This window comes from Hemiscyllium ocellatum, chromosome 45, assembly GCF_020745735.1.
Source record: "Hemiscyllium ocellatum isolate sHemOce1 chromosome 45, sHemOce1.pat.X.cur, whole genome shotgun sequence".
In the NCBI taxonomy this organism is placed as follows: Eukaryota; Metazoa; Chordata; class Chondrichthyes; order Orectolobiformes; family Hemiscylliidae; genus Hemiscyllium; species Hemiscyllium ocellatum.
In genome coordinates this window covers 5,252,045-5,270,710 of record NC_083445.1, presented here as the reverse complement: position 1 = coordinate 5,270,710, position 18,666 = coordinate 5,252,045, and the positions used below count along the sequence as shown (strand labels likewise).

At 46.7% G+C, this 18,666-nt stretch overlaps 1 protein-coding gene across 1 annotated transcript in view; it reads left to right on the top strand.

Moving 5' to 3' along the window:
- Positions 1 to 5,992: 5,992 nt before the first annotated feature.
- Positions 5,993 to 18,666, top strand: part of ubl5 (ubiquitin like 5) — a 76,391-nt gene continuing 63,717 nt past the window's right edge. Inside the window, exon 1 of the mRNA XM_060855191.1 lies at positions 5,993 to 6,003. The gene's annotated coding sequence lies outside the window, so the exon portion shown is untranslated. The remainder of the gene's footprint in view (positions 6,004 to 18,666) is intronic.

The window sequence follows — 18,666 nt, the reverse complement described above, 5'->3', positions numbered from 1 at the left end:
TTTTTTTATCTTCTGCCCGATGGAAGAGATTGGAAGAGAGTATACCAAGGCGGGGGGGGGATGAGGGGTCTTTGATGATGTTGGCTACCTTCCCGAGGCAGTGGGAAGGTATAGATGGAGTCAGTGGATGCGAGGCTGGTTGGAGTGATGGACTGGGCTGTGATCCTATCAGTGAAAACCAGGCTGCAGCACACCCCTGATGCTTGATGTGCAATGTCAGGAAGGATGAAAAATCCTTCTTCCGAATCGCAGTGACTGGAAAGGCAGACTCCTTGGGAGAATACCTACTATTGGACAACAACTGAGTGGCAGAGAAGAAGATAGTAGAGCTGTACAGTCGTGTCAAATAATTGCCATCAACTAACATGCAACGCTTTCAGCGCTTTCCACTTAACAGTAATACAGAACTTCTCATGATTAAAGAAAACTACTCATGATTCTGAAAATATTATTTGGATTCGAAACGCCAACTCGGTATCTCTATGGGTGTAAGTTTGTTCACCGAGCTGGAAGGTTTGTTTTCCTGAAAATGAACCTTCCAGCTCAGCCAGCAAACCTACATCCAGAACCTCCGACCGCACGACTGCAGTAGTGCTTATTTCCCCCAGCACCCATGCTGTGTGTGTGCAGGTGTGAGACACAGTGAAAGAGACAAGGTGCACAAATCTTTATTCAGTTTTCACCACCAGGAAGAAAGGAAACACCCGAGTGGCCAGTGACAAGCAACTCTCCGTTTTTTTTTCTTTTTTCCCTTTTTTCCTTATTCTCTTTTTTTTCTCTTTAACCCCCACACTACCGCCTAACTGCGGTAGTGCTTATTTTTCCCCAGCACCCATGGTGTGTGTGTGTGTGTGTGTGTGTGTGTAGGTGTGAGATACAGTGAAAGACATAAAGTGTACAAATCTTTATTCAATTTCCACCACCAGGAAAATAGGAAAACACCTGAATGGCCAGTGACAAGCAGTGCCCTTCACATCAAAGGGCAATGCTGTGCGATCAAAACAGTGAAGGGAGGGACAGGGGTTAAACCAAAATAGAGTTGGAGGGGGAAATGATGCACTCCACTCCCTGCAGCGCCCACCTCTCCCTGAACAACTCCAGGGTGTTGGTGGACACCGCGTGCTCCTTCTCCAAGGACACCCGGGCCCTAACGTAACTGCGGAAGACGGTCAGGCAGTCGGCCCTAACGACCCCCTCCACTGCCCACTGCCTGGACCTGTTTATGGCCAGTTTGGCCAGGCCCAGGAGCAGACCCACGAGGAGGTCTTCAGACCTGCCCTAACTCTCCTGTTTATATCTGTCAGCTAGGGCTCCCTAATTGGACCTAATTAACAGCCCCAGTTAGAGAACTCAGATTCTATGAGGTCCACCAGGTTGACCTCAATACAGTCATCAACTATGCAAAGAGGGATGAGAATGTCGAACTTGCTGTTTTGTCAGTGGCCCCAGCCAGTGTACTGTGCATGTATAAATAAAAGGTCACTTGGTGAAGGGATACTGGCCTCTGTGCACTTATTTCAGCAAAGTCTGATTCAGTAGCTGTAACCGCAGGAGGATTTGGATTGGGATCTGAATGTTGAAAGATGCAGGACATTTAGGAAGACCATAAAGCTGGAGAAGGTGGAGGTGTAGCAGTGTTAATTAATGATGGCATTAGCACAATAGAGAGCAATGATTTAAGTTTCGGAAAGCAGGGTAAAGAAATTGTTTGGGTAGAGATGAGGAATCGTAAAGGCAAGAAGTGGGGTTGTGGGAGTGGTCTACAAGCCTTCCACCAGTAACTACATGGTGGGATAGACAATGAGAGAAGAAATAATGGGAACCCATCAACAGTGAGAATCATGGAGGATTTTAATTTACATATAGCCTGGAAAAAATCAGATGGGCAAAGGTAGCCGAGATGACAAGTTCATAAAATGTTTTCAGGATAGCTTCTTAGTGCAGTAGATTCTGAGGCTGCCCAGAGATTAGCCTTTACTGGACCTGATACTGTGTAACATGATAGCAGTGAGTAATGATACAGTGGGCAATAGCGATCATAATGTTTAATTCAGTTTAAGGGTCAGCTGCATGGGTTCAAGACCCGTATTTTAAAGTTCTGAAAGGTCACTGGATCTGAAACGTTAACTCTGATTTCTCTCCACAGATGCTGCCAGACCTGCTGAGATTTTCCAGCCATTTCTGTCCTTATTTCTGATTTACATTACCTGCTGTTCTTTCGGTTTCTGCCTACCCTTTCAGTCGGGAAGTTAAAGATAACATCCAATTAAAGTCAATATAATAGGGAAAGATGGGAGGCAGGTCAACTATGTGAACAGAATGTTAAAAGAAAGCAAGGATTGATGAAAAGGACACAAACATTAGAGGATGAGAGAAAGTTGGTTAGAAAAGAGATAAGAGTTCTGCATAGATTTTTTTCAAAAGGAAAACAGTTAACAAAGTTAATGTTTGAATTAGAGTGATGCTGGAAAAGCACAGCAGGTCAGGCAGCATCCGAGGAACAGGAAAATCGACATTTCAGGCAAAAGCCCTTCATCAGGAATGAAGGCAGGGAGCCTCCAGGGTGGAGAGATAAATGGGAGGGTGGGGGGAGGGGGTTGGGGCTGGGGAGAAGGTATCCAAGAGTGCTTTGGGCGGATGGGGGTGGGAATGAAGGTGATAGGTCAGAGGGGAGGGTGGAGTGGCTAGGTGAGAAGGGAAATTGGCAGGTAGGACAGGTCATGGTTACATGCTGAGCTGGAAGGTTGGAACTGAGGAAACTGGTGAAGTCCACATTGATGCCCTGGGGTTGAAGTGTTCCGAGGTGGAAGATGAGGCGTTCTTCCTCCAGGCATCGGGTGTTGAGGGAGCGGCGGTGAAGGAGGCCCAGGACTTGCATATCCTCGGCAGAGTGGGATGGGGAGTTGAAATGTTGGGCTTCGGGGCGGTGTGGTTGATTGGTGCGGGTGTCCCAGAGAGGTTCCATAAAGCGGTCTGTGAGGAGGCGTCCAGTCTCCCCAATGTAGAGGAGACCACATCAGGAGCAACGGATACAATAAATGACATTGGTGGATGTGCAGGTAAAACTTTGATGGATGTGGAAGGCTCCTTTAGGGCCTTGGATAGAGGTGAGAGGGGGAGGTGTGGGCACAGGTTTTGCAATTCCTGCGGTGGCAGGGGAAGGTGGGCCAGTAGAAAGTGAGAATGTGGAATTAATAATGGAAAGCAAGGAAGGAGAATTGAACAGACCTTTTTTGTATTGGTTTTCCGAGGGGATAAAAGTTACTTCCCAAAAATAGCGAGAAGCTTGAAAATAACTTGAAGAGAAGACTGAAGAAAAGGGAAATGATTTTGAGTAAATTGTTGGAGCTGCAGGCTGAGGTCTTAGAAGAAAAAGCTGCTTAGATAGTTAATGCCTTAGTTTTATTATTTAAGATCTGTGGGTCTGGGGAAGGTTCTAGTAGAATGGAAACCGGCCAGTGTAACTCCATTCTTAAAAATCAGAAGGAGATATCAAACAGGAAATTACAGGCCAGTTAGTTTAACATCTGGCATACAGAAGAGATGTTATTGCGGGACATTTAGAAAAGTGCGAGATAATCAGACAGAATCAACATAGTTTTGTCCAAGAGAAATCACGTATGACCAATTTATTGGAATTCTTTGAAAAGCAACTCGTGTTGTGGAAACAAAGCATAGTTGTAGATATACTACACTTCAATTTCAAGCAGGCATTTGATAAGGAGGTTCTTCAAAGGTTAATTTTGAAAATAAAAGCTCATTGTGGAGGGCGAAGGGTTAGGAATTTGGCTGGCGAACTGAAAATGAAGGGTCGTAATAAATCAATCATTATTTTAGTTGGCAGTTGTGTGCCAGAGGGATCAGTACTGGACCTCGATGTTTGAAAAGTTAAATAAATGGTCAAAATTATGGTTGTTATATTTGCTGAGGACATCAAAATAGTTGGGAAGATGAATTCTGAAGAGGAAATAAGGAAGGCACAAAGGGAAAGGGATAAGTTAAGTGAGTGGACAAGGATATGGAGAATGGGACAGATGTAGGAAAACATGAAATTGTCAGTCTTGACAGGGAAATGAAAAAGCATGATGTTTAAATGATGAAAGGTCACAGAGCTCTGAGAATACAGAGGAATCTATTGCCCAAGTGCATGAACTGCAAAAATGTAGTATACGGATACAGCAAGTAATTGGGAAAATTAATAGAGTGATAGCATTTATATTGAATATAAAATCAGGAAGCTTATGCCCCAGTTATACAGAGCACTGGTGAGGCCACACCTGGAGTACAGCACACAGTATTTGTTCATTTATTTAAAGAACCATGCAAATGTATTAGAGGCAATTCAATATCGGTTCACTCAACTAAGACCTAAAGTTTGTAGATTTTGAGGAAAGCTTGGAGGGAATAAGCTTGTAACCACCGGAGTTTAAAAAGGTGACTTAATTGAAACAGGTAAGATGCTGAGGGGTCTCTTGACCAAGTAGATATGGAGGGGATGTTTCTTGACCAGGTAGATATGGAGGGGACGTTTCTTGACCAAGTAGAGGGCACGTTTCTTGTGGAAGAACCGAGAACTAGAGGTCACTGTTTAAAAACAGTTTTAAAGGTAATTTAAGACTAGGGTGAGGCAAAATGTTTCCTCTCAGAATGTTGAGAGGTTTTGGAAGTCTCTTCCTGAAAGGCAGTGAAAGCAACATCTTTGAATATTTTAAAATAGAGATAGAGACGGATTCTTGATAACACAAGGGGTGAAAGGTTGTCTGGGGTAGATAGGACTATGGAGGAAGCAGATCAGCTAGGGTATTATTGAATGGTACAACAGATTGGAAGAGTTGAGTGATCTACTGTTGCTGTGAATTCATGTTTGTATGATTTGCCCTATGTTAGCACTAATTAGAGAATGATTCCTCTGTAACCATAACAACACCCTTGATGTGATAACTGCAAAATAAGACTTACCTAATTATTGACGACCATCTCAAAGGCAATCCTGACTGTATATAAGGCTCAAACTGCACAAAAAGTATTACTTATTCATCTTGTTGCTGTCAGACTCCCCACTGGTGACCAGGGCAGTTTAACCTCTTCCTGGAAATACAGAAATGATAGTTCATGCATTTGCCTGATGGAGTACCTCACACAACTGGAACCCATAACATGAATGCTTTCATTACGAAGATGTTGGATTCAGAACTTTAAGATGGAGAGCAGTACTCCAACTCTCTGAGGATTAATTAGAGATCTGAAGGCATGCAAAAGTGTCTGTTCTTGGATTAAAAATAGACAGATTGTACTGTGCTGAACATTTCCCTTGGTCCATCATTTGAATCTTTGGCTCTCTGATGGACTTAAACTCCAATAAAAACAGATGGCCAAAACAGTTACCCTGACAAACATGTTCTGAGGTATTTCATCTCCAAATTTAAGCATTGAACCATTCCCTCGCCTGTCTTTTCTTCACCCATTCATGTAAAAAAACTCAGTGGGCGGCACAGTGGCACAGTGGTTAGCACTGCTGCCTCACAGCGCCAGAGACCCGGGTTCAATTCCCGACTCAGGCGACTGACTGTGCGGAGTTTGCACGTTCTCCCCGTGTCTGCGTGGGTTTCCTCTGGGTGCTCCGGTTTACTCCCACAATCCAAAGATATGCGGGTCAGGGTGAATTGGCCATGCTAAATTGCCCGTAGTGTTAGGTAAGGGGCAAATGTAGGGGTATTGGTGGGTTGCGCTTCGGCGGGTCGGTGTGGACTTGTTGGGCCGAAGGGCCTGTTTCCACACTGTAAGTAATCTAATCTAATCTAAAAATAATTCTGTGAATGTGCAGTGCCAAGTTTAATTGTGACCTATTTGACTGTTGCCAGATACCACAACTGGAGTGGTGCTGTTACTAGTCAAAAAGCCATGAGTTCAAGACCCACCTTAGGCAGCATATGGATTTTGAAAAAGTGCAAGGATCACATCAGTAAAAACGAGAGGAACCTGTTGGGGAGGGGAGGGGGGGGTCACTGTCATAAATAAAACCTGCTGTCCTTGCCTAGCCTGAGGCTTAACACCAACGTGGTCAACTCTGACGTGCCCTTCAGTTACGTCAAAGTCATACCACCATCTTCACAAAGCTGAGCAATAAATGATAATCTTGTCAGTCAAGTCCTCATGCTGAGAGTTAATATTTTAGAATCTCCATACCAACTGATCATATTTCATAACAATGATGCAGACTGACCTTGCAAAAAAGCCCTGAGCTCAGGAGCATCTCTGCTCCTCAGATTAAGGTGAGGAGCAGCGGCAGGGAGAAAAAGCAGCACTGAGGTCATCCCTTTCTAACCTTTGCCCAAAAACATTTACAGAGTCTACTTAATTACTTTTTAACACACAGTCTCTTCTAATGTGGCTTATACAGCAGCCTTTTTGCCTGATTAGTCTCATAGAATCGAGGGAAATAGACAGATAGATAGAAAGAAAGAAATTAAGAAAGATAGAAAGAAAAGAAGGAAGAGAGAAGGAAATAAATTGGTTACCTGTTTTTGCAAAAATACAGCAAAAGTGTGTATAGGTCGCTACAAAAGAGCACCATTTAATACCATAAATTATACAGTTAAGAAAAGACAACGATTCAACAAATGACATTTTTCCATTCATTCCATGGTCTCTTGGCTTCACACATTGACCACCACCAAGGACTGGGGCTCATCCAATTGTCGATGACCAAGGTTTATTCAACTTTCGAGGACCAGGGCTTATCCAACTGTCAATGGCTGGGGCCTATACAACTGTCGAAGACCAGGGCTTATCCAAATGTCGATGATCGGGGTCCATCCAACTGTCAATGACCGGGGCCTACCCAACTGTCAATGACCGGGACTGGGGCCCATCCAATTGTCGATGACCAAGGTTTATTCAACTTTCGAGGACCAGGGCTTATCCAACTGTTGTTGACCAGGGCCTATCCAAATGTCAATGACTGGGGCCTATCCAACTGTCGATGACTGGGGCCTATCCAACTGTCAATGACCGCGGCCTACCCAACTGTCAATGACCGGGGCCTATCCAACTGTCAAGGACTGGGGCCTATCCAACCTTCGATGACCGGGGCCTATCCAAATGTCAAGGACTGGGGTCTATCCAACTGTCAATGACCAGGGCCTATCCAACTGTCGATGACCTGGGCCTATCCAACTGTCAAGGACTGGGGCCTATCCAACTGTTGATGACCTGGGCCTACCCAACTGTCAAAGACTGGGGCCTATCCAACTGTTGATGACCAGGGCCTATCCAACCGTCAATGACCGGGGCCTATCCAATTGTCAAGGACTGGGGCCTATCCAACTGTTGATGACCAGGGCCTATCCAACCGTCAATGACTGGGGCCTATCCAACTGTCAAGGACTGGGGCCTATCCAACTGTCAAGGACTGAGGCCTATCCAACTGTCGATGACCAGGGCCTATCCAACTGTCGATGACCTGGACCTATTCAACTATCGATGACCGAGGCCTATCCAACCGTCAATGACCGGGGCCTATCCAACTGTCAAGGACTGGGGCCTATCCAACTGTTGATGACCAGGGCCTATCCAACCATCAATGACCGGGGCCTATCGAACTGTCAAGGACTGGGGCCTATCCAACTGTCAAGGACCGAGGCCTATCCAACTGTCAAGGACTGGGGCCTATCCAACTGTCGATGACCATGGCCTATCCAACTGTCGATGACTGAGGCCTATCCAACTGTCGATGACCGGGGCCTATCCAACTGTCAAGGACTGGGACCTATCCAACTGTCGATGACCATGGCCTATCCAACTGTCGATGACCATGGCCTATCCAACTGTCGATGACCGGGGCCTATCCAACTGTCGAGGACTGGGGCCTATCCAACTGTCGAAGACTGGGGCCTATCCAACTGTCGATGACCAGGGCCTATCCAACTGTCGAGGACTGGGGCCTATCCAACTGTCGATGACCGGGGCCTATCCAACTGTCGATGACAGAGGCCTATCCAACTGTCAATGACCAGGGCCTAACCAACTGTCAATGACCGGGGCCTATCCAACTGTCGATGACCAGGGCCTATCCAACTGTCAAGGACTGGGGCCTATCCAACTGTCGATGACCAGGGCCTATCCAACTGTCGATGACCTGGGCTTATCCAATTGTCAAGGACTGGGGCCAATCCAACTGTCGATGACCAGGGCCTATCCAACTGTCGATGACTGAGGCCTATCCAACTGTCGATGACCAGGGCCCATCCAACTGTCGAGGACCGAGGCCTATCTAACTGTCGATGACCAGGGCCTATCCAACTGTCGATGATCAAGGCCTATCCAACTGTCGATGACCAGGGCCTATCCAACTGTCGATGACCGAGGCCTATCCAACTGTCGAGGACCGGGGCCTATCTAACTGTCGATGACCAGGGCCTATCCAACTGTCGATGACCAGGGCCTATCCAACTGTCGATGATCAAGGCCTATCCAACTGTCGATGACCAGGGCCTATCCAACTGTTGATGACCGAGGCCTATCCAACTGTCGAGGACCGGGGCCTATCCAACTGTCGAGGACCGGGGCCTATCCAACTGTCAATGACCAGGGCCTATCCAACTGTCGATGACCGAGGCCTATCCAACTGTCAATGACCAGGGCCTATCCAACTGTCAATGACCAGGGCCTATCCAACTGTCGATGACCGAGGCCTATCCAACTGTCGAGGACCAGGGCCTATCCAACAGTCGAGGACTGGGGCCTATCCAACAGTCAAGGACTGGGGCCTATCCAACTGTTGATGACTGGGGCCTATCCAACTGTCGAGGACCGGGGCCTATCCAACTGTCGATGACCGAGGCCTATCCAACTGTCAAGGACTGGGGCCTATCCAACTGTCGAGGACAGGGGCCTATCCAACTGTCAAGGACTGGGGCCTATCCAACTGTCGGTGACCAGGGCCTATCCAACTGTCGATGACCATGGCTTGTCCAACTGCAGAGTACCAGGGCATATCAAAACCACAGTGAAATCGCTGAGGACTGGGGCATGTTGAAACCACTGAGGTCCTGAGGCCCAACAAGATTTCCGAGGACCGAGGTCTGTCCAACCAAAACTGCCCCACCTCATCAATAGAAAAAAGTAAAGCTGAACTTGATACAAAAGGTGAAATTAAGAAATAATAAAAATAAGAAGGAATCATTTGGAAAAGAAAGTTGTGTTCGGACAGCCAAAAGGGAGCGGTTGGGCCAGGGTCCCAGATATTACCTAACCTGCTGTCTCTCCCATATTGTCAATAGAGTCATGGTGATGTCGCTGGGTTAGTAATCCAACAACCCAACCGTAACACTGGGGTTAAAATCCCATTACTGCAGCTGATGGAAGCAAAGCATTGGCCATGCTAAATTGCCCATAGTTCCCAGGGATGTGCAAGTTAAGGTGGATTGGCCATGCTAATTTGCCCTATAGTGCCCAGGGATGTGCCTGGGGGCTGGACTTTCAGATTAATGTTTATTTGAGTGAGATTATTAGTGAAAATAACAAAGAACTGTGGATGCTGGGAATCAGAAATTTTTGGGAAAACTCAGCTGGTCTAGCAGCATCTGTGGAGAGAGAAAGTGGAGTTAGTGATTCGGGTCTGAACACATCCATCAATAGCATGTGGCCCATCGTAACTTCAAGTGACATCTCACACACAATCTTCCTCTTTTCAGCTCACATTTTACAGAGAATCACCAGAGATGCTTCAGAGATGAAGAACACCCTCATCGGACTCGAAACATTAACCTTGTTTCTCTCTCCTTGGACACTGCTGAGACCTGCTGAGTTTCTCCAGCACTTTCAGTTTTGATGTATAAAAATATCATTGATGGTTGTAAAAACTCAACCAGTTGACGAACGGCATTTAGGGATGGAAATCTGCCATCCTTACCTGATCTGTTCTAAGTTGTGCTGACCATGTAGTGATTGTAACTGGATCAGCCAGGTGGACCTCATAGAATCTGAGTTCCCTGGGTGGGGCTGTTAACTTGGTCTGGTCAGGGAGCCCTGGCTGACAGATACAAACAGGAGGGTCAGAGGTTTTGTTCACTCAGAGAGCTGACTCTGAGGGAGCTGGATCAGTGCCAAGGACTGTATATAAAGGGAGATTTGGTGACAGGTTACCAACCTCTCTGGAGCTATTTCACGCTAAGCTCATGAATATATTTCAACAAAGAATGAAAAGTTCCTGGCAAATACCTCATGGGGAAATAATTTTAAAGAAAGATTTTATTGGTTAATGAAAATAAGGTATTAAGCAAAGTAGAATCATTAATTTGTAAAATTGTTTAATGTAGCGTGTATTGCAACATTGGTATCGACGAGCTCTTTTGCTCTTTTTATTGGCCTTTGGCCATTGGAGACAAGACTCACACTTATTGTTCTTTCCTCTTTGTCCTTGAGGTGGCGGTAGTGAGGCACCTGTGTCTGAGTGGCTTGGTCGGCCATTTTGGAGGAGAGTTGACAGTCCACCACATCTCTGCAGGTCTGGAGTGACGTGTAGGTCAGACCAGGTAACAGTGGCAGATTTCCTTCCCCCTTCCAATTGAGAAAGATTTCTGTGGCAATCCTGCAGTTTCAAATGAACTAGAGTTGTCATTAATTAATTGAATCTAGATTCCTTCCCTAGTGAGATTTGAACTCGCCTTTCCACATTTTGTTTTTCACCCAGACGTCTGGATTACTCATCAAGTTACGTCTGGCATCATCCAGCATTGCAGCACTCACCTAGAATCACAGAATCATGAAGTAGGAAAGAGACCATTCAGCCCAACAAGTATAGCCAAAAACATGCTACTACCTACTTTAGTCCCAATTTCCCAAACTAGGCCCACAGCCCTGAATGTAATGACACTTCAAGTGCTTATCTGGTACTGTACTGGAAAGTGTTACCCAGGTTATATTCAAGACTGACATGGGACTTCAACCCATCATAGATTCCCTACAGTGCAGAAAGAGGCCATTTGATCCATCATGTCTGCGACAATCCCACCACACCTAGTCCCCTATCCTATCCGTAGACACCACAGACAAATTAGCATGGCCAATCCACCCTAACCTGCACATCTCTGGGCACTATGGGGCAAATTAGCATGGTCAATTCACATTAACTTGCACATCCCTGGGCACTCTGGGTAATTTAGCATGGCCAATGCACCTAACCTTCACATCCCTGGACACTATGGGGCAATTTAGCATGGCCAATCCACCTGTACCTGCACATCCCTGGGCACTAGTGCAATTTAGCATGGCCAATCCACCTAATCTGCATATCCCTGAGCACTATGGGTAATTTAGCATGGCCAATCCACCTAACCTGCACATCCTTGAAACCCAGCATTTCCCATGGCCAATCTGCCTAACCTGTATGTCCCTGGGCACTATGGGTAAGTTAGCTTGGCCAATCCACCCTTATCTTCACATCCCTGGACACTGTGGGACAATTTAGAAGGGCCAATCCACCCTGACCTGCACATCCCTGTTACTCAATATTTCCCATGGCCAATCCACCTAACCTGCATATCCTTGGATAATTTAGCACGGCCAATCCACCCCGACCTGCACATCTTTAGGCTGACAGAAAACCCACACAATCACCCAAAGTTGGGATTGAACCCAGGTCCCTGACACAATGAAACAACAGCTGTAACCACTGAGCAACCCTTTTGAACTCCGAATTGAGGGTGCTACACACTGCGTCAAGGCTAGGACTCAGGCCAGGTACAGACTGATCTGTAGTTCCCATTGTCTGGCTCTGCCGATCCTGTGTGTGAACAGAAAGGGAAATCCAACCCGAACTGGAAAGGGCAGGCCCCCGTGTGTGCTGTTATCGGCTGCAGGGGGAGTCAGCCTTGAACCCTGACACTCAGTGCATGCTTGTACATTATGCCTGCTCCATTTTGTTTGGGAGAGTCTGCAAGGCAGGATGATCGATGATATTGTGGGACCTTGGGTGAACTGGAAGGCAGTAAATTGCGGGGGTTGTCGCCTCTGCAGTTAGACAGAGGGTCACAGTCAATCACAACTCCAATAGCCTTGGAGGAATGTTGCAAACACAGGTTTCTTTGACGCTGTGAGAAATGGTGCATTTTAATCATGAGCAAATCTATAGCCAAGTATAGACTTGGCACTGCATATCCCACCTTTTTGAAAAGGGTCAAATAACTATCCTAGAGATTCAGTTCACATAAGAAGCCAAACTTTATTATTTCACACACAGAATTTTAAAATGCTCTTTCTTTTCCAACTCATTTTATCTCTCTCCAGTGCTCTGAATTGAATGGAATGATTTATTGCCACTTGCCTTTTTACAGTGAATAATGCAGTAAAATACAGTGAAAAGCTTCAACCGCTGCCTCATTCTGGTACCATTTCGAATAGTTTGAGAATAACACGGTATAGCTGAAAGCGAGTCCATCTTCGTTCTGACCAGCTTCACCTCTGAGCACTGAGCTGCTCACCAGCAATGTCCGTGCCACCACTCCACTCCCACCCACCATTTACACTGGGCCCCACCAACATCAGAATCACCACTCTCCAGGTGCCATCTCTTTAACCTCACAGCTGCCAAGTCCCTCAACCAGGAGTCCCCACTCTGGGGCTGTCACGACCACAATCAGGGGTCCCCGCTCAGGACATACCGCACTGCCATCACCGTCTCACCAATGCCAGGGATCCCCGCTCCGGACATACCACACTGCCATCACCGTCTCACCAATGCCAGGGGTCCCTGCTCCGGACATACCGCACTGCCATCACCGTCTCACCAATGCCAGGGATCCCCGCTCCGGACATACCACACTGCCATCACCGTCTCACCAATGCCAGGGATCCCCGCTCCGGACATACCACACTGCCATCACCGTCTCACCAATGCCAGGGGTTCCCACTCCAAACATACCACACTGCCATCACCGTCTCACCAATGCCAGGGGTCCCCAATCTGGACATCCCACATGACCATCACTATCTCGCCAATGCCAGGGGACCCCGCTGGGGACATATTGCATTGCCATAACCATCTCATCAATCCCAGGGGTCCCAAATCTGGATATACCCTATTGCCAATACAATCTCGCCAATGCCAGGGGTCCCCGCTCAGGAGATACCATACTGCCATCACCGAGTCACCAATGCCAGGGATGTCCACTCAGGACATACCGCACTGCCATCACCGTCTCACCAATGCCAGGGGGCCCTGCTCAGGATATACCGCACTGCCATCACCGTCTCACCAATGCCAGGGATCCCCGCTCCGGACATACCACACTGCCATCACCGTCTCACCAATGCCAGGGGTTCCCACTCCAAACATACCGCACTGCCATCACTGCCTTGCCAATGCCAGGGGCCCCTGCTCAGGACATACATCATTGCCATCACCATCTTGCCAAAACCAGGGCAGACCTGCCCCTTAAGTCCCTTTTACATCTTTCCTGTCTCACCCTAAACCTATGCCCTCTAGTTCTGAACTCCCCCACCCCAGGGAAAAGATCTTGTCTATTTATCCTATCCATGCCCCTCATGATTTTATAAATCTCTGTAAGGTCACCCTCAGCTTCCGATGCTCCAGGGAAAACAGCCCCAGCCTATTCAGCCTCTCTCTATAGCTCAAACCCTCCAACCCTGACAACATCCTTGTAAATCTTTTCTGAACCCTTTCAAGTTTCACAACATCCTTCCGATAGGAGGGAGACCAGAATGGCACATAATATTCCAAAAGTGGCCTAACTAATGTCCTGTACAGCTGCAACATGACCTCCTAACTCCTGTACTCAATGCACTGACCCATAAATGATGCTGCTGGGAATGGAGTGTTTGAGATATAAGGAAAGGCTGAAAGGGCTGGGTTTGTTTTCATCAGAGCGTAGGAGGGTTGGGGGTGACCTTATCGAGGTTTATAAAATCATAAGGGGCATAGGCAAATTGAATGGCAGGCATCTTTTCCCGAGGGTGGAGGATTTCAAGACGAAAGGGACATATTTTTAAGATGAGAGGTGAAAGAATTTAAAAAAGACATGAGGGTCAATCTTTTTCCACAGAGGGTGATTCGTGTGTGGAATGAATTTCCCAAGGAAGTGGTGGATGTGGATACAGTTACAACATTTAAGACATTGGGATAAGGACTCAAATAAGAAATGTTTGGAAGGACATGGGCCAGGAACAGGCAGATGGGACTAGTTTAGTTTGGGATTATAGTCAGCATGGACCGGCTGGACCAACGGGTCTGTTACTGTGCTGTATGACTCTATCTCTGGTGTAGTGGGGGAATATAGTAACTAATCCATTTGTTGTAAGAGACTGGGATGGTTTGGGGGAAATACTTTAATTCCTTCCGTGAGATATGGGCACCATTGGCTAGGCCAGCATTTATTACGCATCCCTTAACATTTGAACATCAACCTCATTGCTGGGGGTCTAGGCTGATCAGATAAGAACAACTGACTTCCTTCCCTAAGGGATCATAAAGAGAACCTGGTGGGTTTTTTTTACAACAATGGTTTCATGGTCATTATCATTGAATTCAAATTCCTTCATCTGCTGTGGTAAGTCTTTGAACACAACTCCACAAGAACACTAACTGGGCTGTTAGATGGTTAGCCCAGCAACAATATCATGATACCATCACCTCTGTTTTCAACTGAGGGAGAAAGTGTGAGGAATCACTGAACAATTGCCGGTGGGTATCTGCGTCCCTGAATACATGGCCAATGTGATCAAGCAGGCCATAAACCTCAGGATTGTTACTGGGAGAATGGCCCCTTAGGTCCCCTTTAAATCCTTCCCCTCTCACACTAAACCTATGCCCTCTCGTTCTGGACTTCCCTACCCTGGGGAAAAGACCTTGTCTATTTACCCTATCCATGCCCCTCATGATTTTACAAACCTCTATAAGGTCACCCCTCAGCCTCCGACACTCCAGGGAAAATAGTGCCTGCCTGTTCAGAGAGTTGCAGCGATGAATTGAAATGACACAAGAAACGCTCATTCAGTACACGATAACAGATTGCAGCTTTAAACCAGATCTCCTTTGGAATCCTTGCATTTTATTGAATTTCCGAATTCACAACTGATGCCAAGAATTTCATCAAATGTTACCCAACTCCTGTGATCTCATCTGTTATTGGTTTCATTCTCAATGTTTCATTCACACCAGCAGGAGGTTGGTTAATAAGCAAATTATCATTGCTTATTGTGGAGCTGCTGTTTTCGCTGTTAATTAATCCGTGCTGTTCCATTCATTCCCAAACTAGCCCAACTTGGGGTTTTTATTTTGGTGGCTTACAAAATGGGAATGAGGTTGAGAACAATGGGTGGCATGGTGGACCCAGGTTCGATTCCAGCCTCGGGCAACTCTCTGTGTGGAGTTTGCACATTCTCCCCGTGTCTGCATGGGTTTCCTCCGGGTGCTCTGGTTTCTTCCCACAATCCAAAGCTGTACAGGTTAGAGTGCACTAGCCAAGGGAAATGTAGGGCTACAGAGATAGGATGGGGGATTGGGTCTGCATGGGGTGCTCTTTGGAGGGTTGGTGCAGACCCGATGGGCTGAATGGCTTTTTTCTACGCTATGAGAATTCTGTGATTGTACAATGGGTCTGTATACTGTGAAATTTAGGTGAGGATTTTATAGATTCCCGCCTCCCCCACCCTCCACCCCCTTCTCTCTGCTGAGCAGTTTCTCAGTGAAACAATATTTGAAATTATTGAATACCTACAGTTTGGGAACAGGCCATTCGGCCCATCAGGTCCACACTGACCCTCCAAACAGCATCCCAGCCAGACCTGCCCCTGTACCCTATTCTTGTAATCCTGCATTTTCCAATAGCCAATCCACCTAACCTGCACATCTTTGGATTGGGAGATGGTGAGGGGAGGGGAGCTTCAGGTGGTGATGTCCCTATGTATCTGCTGCCGTTCTTGATAGAAGTCACCATGGGTTTGGAAGGTGCTGTCTGAGGACCTTTGGTGAATTTCTGCAGTGCATCTTGTACTGGTAGACACCGCTGACACTGAGCGTCGGTGGAGGAGGGAGTGGATGTTTGTGGGTGTGGTGCCAATCAAGTGGGCTGCTTTGTCCTGGATGGTGTCAAGCTTCTTGAGTGTTGTTGGAGCTGCACCCATCCAGGCAAGTGGGGAGTATTCCATCACCCTCCTGACTAGTGCCTTGTAGCTGGTGGACAGGCTTAGGGGAGTCAGGAGGGGAGTTACTCGCTGCAGTATTCCTAGCCTCTGACTTGGTCTTGTTGCCACCGTGTTTATGCGATAAGCTCAGTTGAGTTTCTGGTCAATGGTAACCCCAAGGATATTGATGACAGGGGATTCAGTGATAGTGGGTGGCACAGTGGCACAGTGGTTAGCACTGCTGCCTCACAGCGCCAGAGACCCGGGTTCAATTCCCGCCTCAGGCGACTGACTGTTGGGCCGAAGGGCCTGTTTCCACACTGTAAGTAATCTAATCTAATCTAATCTAAAACAATTGAATTTAGGGGCGGTGGTTAGATTGTCTCCTATTGGCTAAAAGGCTCCTTGCCACTTGTCAGCCCAAGCCTGGATATTGTCCAGCTCTTGCTGCATTTGAACTGACCTCTGGATAATTAAGGATGGACAATAAATGTTGGCCTGATCAGTAACGTCCACATCCCACAAACAAATAGGAATTGAAAGTTATCTCAAGAACATCAAATTATCGTTGATTATAAAAATCAGCTTCAGGTCATGAAAGCCCTTTGAGATTCAAAAGCCAACAGTGTTGCTGAGGTGGTCTCCATGCAATGCCAGACTTATCGTGATGCCATTGACTCTCAACTCTGCTCCTGGGCAGAGAGGAATGGACAATAAATGCTGGGTTTGCCAGAGTTGTACGTATCCTGTAAGCAAATCTCTTGTTTTTTTTTTAAATTGGCAAGTCAACGAGAGTGCTAGTGTCCATAGAGACTAAGTCTAAGGAGGGAACAGTACCATTTGCCACACTGTTCCCACTGTTAATCAAAGATTGGATATGAAAGTCGAGCAGAGATGAAGGGAAGGGAGGAATAGAAGAACTTTTATTTATGCAGCACCATTCAACTTTTGAAGACATGCCCAAAGCTCCTTACAACCGACGAATTATGTACAAAGATCAATCAGTGATGTTTAGTTAGCAGATGCCACCTTGCACAGGGAGTCTGGTATGAGAGCTTACATCAAAACTGTGAGGAGAGGCTGAGGATGCCTTTGAATAGTGGGGGAACTAAGAGGCACGAGTTTGGGATGAAGAGTGTTTACATTGTGAACATATGGAATAGATAAGAGTATTTGGGTATTGGAGGGGAAGGGGGTTGGGGTTGAATTCCTCGCTTGCTTCCACCAGGGAAAGAAGGGTCATTAATTACCGAGGAAACTTTAAACTGAGACTCGTGGTGTATGAAATCACTCTCTTCCATGTATATATTCCGGTTTCTCTGCTGATTTTCACTACATGTGATTTTGAGTATGATCCTCACTGTCCCCATCATCTTCCCACTAGCCATGAGTTGCCATATTGCCAATCAGATTACCTGCGTGTTACATCAATGAGTGACTTGGGATCATTCAGTTGATCGATGAGTTGCAATGTGGCACAGCACCAATGGCACAAATTCAATTCCTGTACTGGATGAAGTCTCTGATTTACTGTAGTAAGTGTTATCAGGCCCCATCACCGGGGGGGATCATACTTGTCTTTGACCTCGGCAGGTCCCTGACCAAGTGAGACTTAGCTGTGAAGCTCAGAAACAAGCCTTTCAATTACAAACAAAGACTGTTTGATTGAATCATATGGTGCAGAGGCGGCCCATCAACACTGAACTATTTTTGTAAGGACTGTCTTTTAATATCTTTTTTTTTCATTTTTCCTAAGATTTTCATAGAATCCCTACAGTGTGGAAGCAGGCCATTTGGCCCATCAAGGTGGAGAAAGTGAGGACTGCAGATGCTGGAGATCAAAGCTGAAAATGTGTTGCTGGAAAAGCGCAGCAGGTCAGGCAGCATCCAAGGAACAGGAGATTCGACGTTTCGGGCATAAGCCCTTCTTCAGGAAAAGGCTTATGCCCGAAAGGGCTTATGCCCGAAACGTCGAATCTCCTGTTCCTTGGATGCTGCCTGACCTGCTGCGCTTTTCCAGCAACACATTTTCAGATTTGGCACATCAAGTCCACATCAACCCATCCTGCCTCATCTACCATATCCTGTCTTTTCCATGGCTGAGCTACCTAACCTGCACATCCCTGAACACTATGGCCAATTTAGCATGGCCAATTCACCCTAACCTGCACATCTTTGGACTATGGGAGGAAACCGGAGCACCCGGAGGAAATCCACGCAGAGAATGTACAAACTCCACACAGACAGCCGCCCAAGGGTGGAATCGAACCCGGTGCTGTGAGGCAGCAGTGCTAGCCACCATACCATCACTAATTTGTACTGAGGTATGTTTGTACAATGGCACCAGAATTGGTGACTTTGTACACATTTCCCAATACTTATTTATCCCCTGTACTGATTAGATTAGATTACTTACAGTATGGAAACAGGCCCTTTGGCCCAACAAGTCCACACCGACCCGCCGCAAGCGCAACCCACCCATACCCCTTAGCTAACACTACGGGCAATTTAGCATGGCCAATT